We start from the raw sequence: 6621 nt of genomic DNA on the forward strand, positions 1-6621 counted from the left end.
AGAGAGTTGGAGAAAAGGAGAGAATCAGAAGAGAAGATTAAAGCGAGCGGACAACAGAGAAAGAGAGAGGGAGAGAGGGAGAGAGAGAGGTTGGGAAGATATGGAGAGAAAAAGAGACAGAGCGATTGTAGGAAAGACAGTTAGAGAAAATGGAAGATAAAGAAAGCATGAATGGGAATGAGATAGCGAGAGAAGGAAGGAGGAGGGGAGAGTTGGAGAGGTAAATGAGAGGAGAGAGATGTGTGATGGAAAGAGATGAGAGAGAATAAAGAGAGTCGGAAGATAAAGAAAGCAAGAGACAGAGAGAGAGAGAGAGGGAAAGAGAGGGAGAGAGAGAGGGAGCGAGAGGGAGAAAGAGAGACGGAGAGAGAGGCAGTGAAGAGAGACGGAGAAAGAGACAGTGAAGAGAGAGAGAGAGAGAGGGAGAAAGGGAGAGACAAAGAGAAACTGAATTTAAAGAGAAACTGAATTTATGAGAGATGCATGAAGTAGCATAATGCTTGATAACAATAGTGACCGAAAAGAGTGTGGGTGGGAGGAAGAGAGGATAGAAAGAAAAAAAGGAGAAGGTTCTAAGAATACCTTTAGAATAATAGCTATGGAGGGAAAAAGAGAGAGAGAAAGAGTGAGAGAGAGAGAGGGAGAGAAAAAGAAAGAGAGAGAAAGGGAGTGGAGAGAGAGAGAGAAAGACAGACAGAGAGAAAGCGTGAGGAAGAGAGTGAGAGAACATGTAAGGAAGAGAGAATGAGTTAAAATAGAAGACGCTAATAAAGAGCTTTTATTGACTTCAACAAATTGGCGGTTGTTAAAGAGAAGAAGAAAGAAGGAGAGAAGAGAGAGAGAGAGAGAGAGAGAGAGAGAGAGAGAAACGATGGGGAAACGAGAAGAAAAGAAAGAAAAAGTGAAGAGCTCTCAGCGATTATGATGATACTAAAGGATAAAAAGAGCGAGGGCGGGATAGGAAGATGAAAGGCAGTTAAGATGATAGCAAAGAGCAATTGAACAATTGAAGTCGTCTGGAAGATAGAAGATGTCGGTCAGCAAAATAAATGGATATAAAGATGGATATATAGATAAAGTTCAGAAAGTAATGCAAAATGAAGAAAAATCCCACGAGCAAAATGTAAGAATTCGTTATGTAATGGATTAATAAATCAATTCAGAACATGAATATATAAAGCTTCACTATGAAAGCAGGTTTTAAAAAGAAAGTACGTATCTGTATAATTTGTTAACGGCTAAACGAGTGAGATTGGCATCCTAAATACATTTATGTACATACATATGAAATAGACTCTATATTACATAAGTAAAAGCAGTCATCTTGTTCCATTGGAATTCTAATAACATCGAAACCAAAGCGCCATCTGGCAGAGTCGTTAGCAAGCCAGGAGAAATACTTAGGGTATTTGGTCCGTCTTCCCGTTCTGAGTTCAAATTCCACCGAGGTCGACTTTGTCTTTCATCTTTTCTGGGTCGGTAAAATTAAGTACCAGTTGAATACTGGGGTCGATGTAATAGATTTAAACCCTTCCCCGAAATTGCTGGCCTTGTGCCAAAATTCGAAATCTGTAACATACATACCAACAGTGTCCAACTTCCACATCAAGGTTCCTTCCATCTATCCCATTGACTCCAAACCCACCTACCACTTCTTTTGATTTCCCAGGGTTCGTGTAATCTGTAACAGAAACTACGGCTCCAGAGACACCAAATGCATCACTTCATGCTAGGGAAGAGTCCGGACCCTCCGGGAATACAGCCTTCTATCGAGTCCCTACTATCAACCGTATCTCGAACCTTTTTCCTAACCCTCGTCCACTCTTCCGCTGCACTCCTTCCCTTGTCACTTCACACTTACTACCCGGATGCTGACTACACCATTTTCGCATCTACCATCTTCTATAAACCGACCATTGTTTTCATCCTTCCGTCATTTAAGTGAGCTCTTGGCCAACATTTCTTTTATCCGCATCCATTACATTCAATCTTTGACTTCCTTCTTGATCCAGCACTTAATGCAACACTTGTCGTTTCACCTCTAACACCACAACTTTATTTGCTAAGTCTATCTTAATATGAATTTGTGTGATGTTTCTCTGTCCGTTACGTTTTTATGTTCGTTAACTCCTCCTAGACCGTTGGTGCAAGGATAACGAAACTCAAACCAGCAACTCCCCTAATCCTAGGGAATGTCCCAAGGGAGTCTAATTTTGTAAGGGCCGCCTAATTGGGGCTCCATTGAACCCCCATTTTTACTGCATTTTAAACTAAATACATGAGAGTATCGTAAGGAGATTCAATTTCTGAAGGGCCGCTTAAATGGGGCCCCACTGATCCACCCACTATTATTACTGCATTTATCTTGCTCCTACGCTTATTGATTAAACTATGATCAGCATCAGTTCTTAGCACATTTGCAGAAATAAGTTTCATTACACAAGGGTAGATAGTAAGGCCGAAGGTGTCGAAAGTGCCTTCCGCAGGAGCTAGTCTGAATGCCACCCGAAGGGTGGCTTCAAGACTAGTACTGTAAATACGGTGATGTAGAGAAAGGAACAGGACAATAGCATTATAATAACAGTAATAATAATGATAATAATAAATAAATAAAAATATAATTCCTAGTTATTCAAATTTCCGATCACTTCGATACGACTTCTACTAATTTGGTTTACTGCATTACTCACTCCCTTTGTCATAACCATACTTTTTATACAGATTGGATCGTGGCTGCCTTGGTGATCGCTTCTGTGAACATCTAGATAACTGCAATAGCATCCATGACATCTCGAAACCTGTATTATATAGCTTCAACTTTCCCTGATTATTCTCCGTTACTGCTTTGTTAATAAAATTCACCAACATCAGTTCATTTTCCGACGACGAATTTCCACCCTTAACGGCATAAATACTCGACTCAAAGTCTATCACTCCAATACTCATCCAACTCTGACTTCTCCTGCTATTCTTGACTTCACGCGCTTGTCTGCTTTTGTTTCTTTGCTACTATGTGTCTGTGATTGTTGATTAACTAACACTATACTCTTTTCAACTCTAGGCACAAGGCCCGAAATTTTTGGGTAGATCACCAGTCGATTAGATCGACTCCGGTACGCAGCTAATACTTAATTTATTGACCCCGAAAGGATGAAAAGCAAAGTCGACCTCGACGGAATTTGAACTCAGAACGTAAAGGCAGACGAAATACCGCTAAGTATTTCGCCCGGCGTGCTAACGATTCTGCCAGCTCACCGCCTTTTAACTAACACTATACAGTTAGCACGTAACTTCCCCTTCTTTCAGTCACCTGTCAAACCAAACACACCAACCACCTGTCTCACTAACTCAAACCATGTATGTTTTTCTTCAAACATACATAAATACATACATAGATATGTGTGTGTGTGTGTGTGTGTGTGTGTGTGTGTGTGTGTGTGTGTGTGTACAGTGATGGATTCGAGGGTTTCGTTTATTTACGAGATGATTTCTTAATTTCACCGGAGTATAAATACCTGTAATGGTGATACTGAAAAAAAATCGAACTTACAAATTTCCCGATAAGCAAGTTTAGTCAAACACTTACAAAGCTTAATACAGTTCAATTAAAAAGCACGAGTAAGCAACGCATTGTAAACCACACTATAATTTTCGCAAAAATTTACCTGTGCGCTGGGAGCCCATCCGATGCCTTATTGTTTTTTTTTACACATTTATCCTTTTCCCACTTACAGGACCAGTCAACTGATCATCTTATCTGCGAAGTGTCAGACATCTCCACTTCTCATTCCAACCAAGTCCATTGATCGGGTTAAACTCTCTTGGGTTATATTTCTTATTTCTTTATTGCCCACAAGGGGCTAAACATGGAGGGGACAAACAAGGACAGACAAATGGACTAAGTCGATTACATCGACCCCAGTGCGTAACTGATACTTAATTTATCGACCCCGAAAGGATGAAAGGCAAAGTCAGCCTCGGCGGAATTTGAAATCAGAACGTAGCGGCTGACGAAATACCTATTTCTTTACTACCCACAAGGGGATAAACACAGAGAGGACAAAAAAGGACAGACATACGGATTAAGTCGATTATATCGACCCCAGTGCGTAACTGGTACTTAGTTTATCGACCCCGAAAGGACGAAAGGCAAAGTCGACCTCGGCGGAATTTGAACTCAGAACGTAACGGCAGACGAAATACCGCTAAGCATTTCGCCCGGTGTGCTAACGATTCTGCCAGCTCGCTGCCGTCTCTTGGGTTATATTTCTGTATCATAAGTGTTATTGTTTAGTCACCGGATCGATCCTGATCGAGCAAACCGTTAATCAAAATCATTCCAACCATGTCTAACCTCTCCCAAATACAGTGCATCAAGATCTGTATTATCTAACGTGTCGTTGCTATCTAAAAACTCTCCGGTGTGCGAGTTTAAGGAGTTTTGGCTTTTGTTTCTAGCAAACAAAGCAAAAGCGTAGAGGTCCACCTGTTGAGTCTGATGTAGCCACGTAGTCACAGTAGAGACAAACAATTTGGGTTCAGAGAAGGTTCAACAGTTGCTGCTCCCTTGCAGTTATCTTTTGATGATTGTCATCGGTTGTTTAACGTTCAGCTCAACCGTGATTATGAAACTTGTTATCAAATGCAGAGCAGTTATGTCCAGTGTAGCCTTTCCTTCTAGACAACAGAATACAATTAAGGGATATTTAGCTGTTTTTTCTAGCAGGTAGAACAACTGCATGGATGGTCTCACGCTGCTTTATTCATTTTACCTCTCTTGTGTTGCTGATACTCTTAGGAAAGACATAAACATCTCAACATCCCATTTTTTTCTCTTTAAAAATATAGACAGGATACACTACTCGATAAAAAGTATTTTGCATTCTGTCCTTCACGGTCTTACATACAGATACACAAACACGCGCATACAGACACATACAGACAATTACAGATTAACACACACACACACACACACACACACACACACACACACACACGTGCACACTAAATAGAATCTTTGGTTAGAAACCACAAAGCAATCAGGCGAATGATCCGATATTGTTAAAAAAATATCCTTCGATTACTTAACTTTGAATAATATATATGTATTGATTTTGAACAAACCTATTTTTGTAATTTGCAGTTATTTTGGCTGTCTTACAAATAACATCATCAATTTATTATTTAGACGATGCAATGTGTTAGGAAGCAAATACACATCGACAACTGGTTCTCATATTTTTCAGTTTCAAATTATTCTCCTTCGAGAAGATTCGATGTCAATATTGCAACCGCTAAACTAAACCTCAATGTTCATCTCCGTACATTGATGAAAAGGAGAGAAACTTTTCCTTCTTGAAGTACAGAACATCAATAAAAGACTACGAGTTGCTAGAAGTGGTAAGAAGTCAGTTCTATTCAGATGGATAATATGATCAACATCTTATCCATTTGATCACAATTATTCATCTTTTCAGTGAGTCCTGTAACAGTGTTGATTTGGTGCTCACTTCTGAAGAAATGGTGCTTATGTTGAAATTCTAGGGAAAATTACACGGAAGTGGCTCCCTGCAGTTTGTTAGCTTGATAACTACTTGGTCCTTAAACACGAAGTTTGTGCTATGGTTTATATATAAATACTTAGTCTAAGACATGGCAACATGAAAAATGTTTCATGAGCATGGAAAGCACATCTTCGCATCAAAATCAAATTATAGTGTTTGACTAACAGAAACTGATGTGATCTAAGGCGGTGAGCTGGCAGAAACGTTAGCACGCTGGGCGAAACGCTTAGCGGTATTTCATCTGCCGCTACGTTCTGAGTTCAAATTCCGCCGAGATCGACTTTGCCTTTCATCCTTTCGGGGTCGATAAATTAAGTACTAGTTACGCACTGGAGTCGATATAATTGACTTAATACCTATGTCTGTCCTTGTTTGTCCCCTCTGTGTTTAGCCCCTTGTGGGTAATAAAGAAATAGGTATTTCATCTGCCGCTACGTTCTGAGTTCAAATTCCGCCGAGGTCGACTTTGCCTTTCATCCATTCGGGGTCGATAAATTAAGTACTAGTTACGCACTGGAGTCGATATAATTGACTTAATCCCTTTGTTTGTCCTTGTTTATCCCCTCTATGTTTAACCCCTTGTGGGCAATAAAGAATTAAGAAACTGATGTGTCGTGTTCAATTTCAAACAGATACGTGCTTTTTTTCAGCAACACAATGTTTTGAGGGTTTACAACAGACCTCTGGAGGAAAGGTGAAGGAGCACGAAATTTCTACAGCAACATTTGATTTGCCTGAAGTGTATTTGAGCTACGTGAGAAGTGAATTGCCAGCACAAGATGGAAACCCTCTGCTCAGAATCTTGCTCAGCGAAAAATTGAAAAAGTGTTTAGTAAAGATGGCGACTAATTGGCAGAAGCGTTGAAACGCCTGACGAAATGCTCTGCAGTATTTTTCTGGCTCTTCATGTTCTGAATTCAAACTCTGCTGAATTCAAATTTGGAGTGGCTGTGAGGTAAGTAGCTTGCTTACCAACCACATGGTTCCGGGTTCAGTCCCACTGCGTGACACCTTGGGCAAGTGTCTTCTACTATAGCTTCGGGCCGACCAAAGCCTT

The 6621-nt window shown here is 40.4% G+C and overlaps 1 long non-coding RNA gene across 1 annotated transcript; it reads left to right on the plus strand.

The window, feature by feature from the left end:
• Window positions 1-919: 919 nt before the first annotated feature.
• On the plus strand, window positions 920-5659 carry LOC118764493. Its single transcript, XR_005000305.1, has 2 exons — window positions 920-1211; window positions 5247-5659. It is a non-coding gene; the product is annotated as an uncharacterized LOC118764493 (long non-coding RNA).
• Window positions 5660-6621: the final 962 nt, after the last annotated feature.

Source organism: Octopus sinensis, linkage group LG8 (assembly GCF_006345805.1).
Source record: "Octopus sinensis linkage group LG8, ASM634580v1, whole genome shotgun sequence".
In the NCBI taxonomy this organism is placed as follows: Eukaryota; Metazoa; Mollusca; class Cephalopoda; order Octopoda; family Octopodidae; genus Octopus; species Octopus sinensis.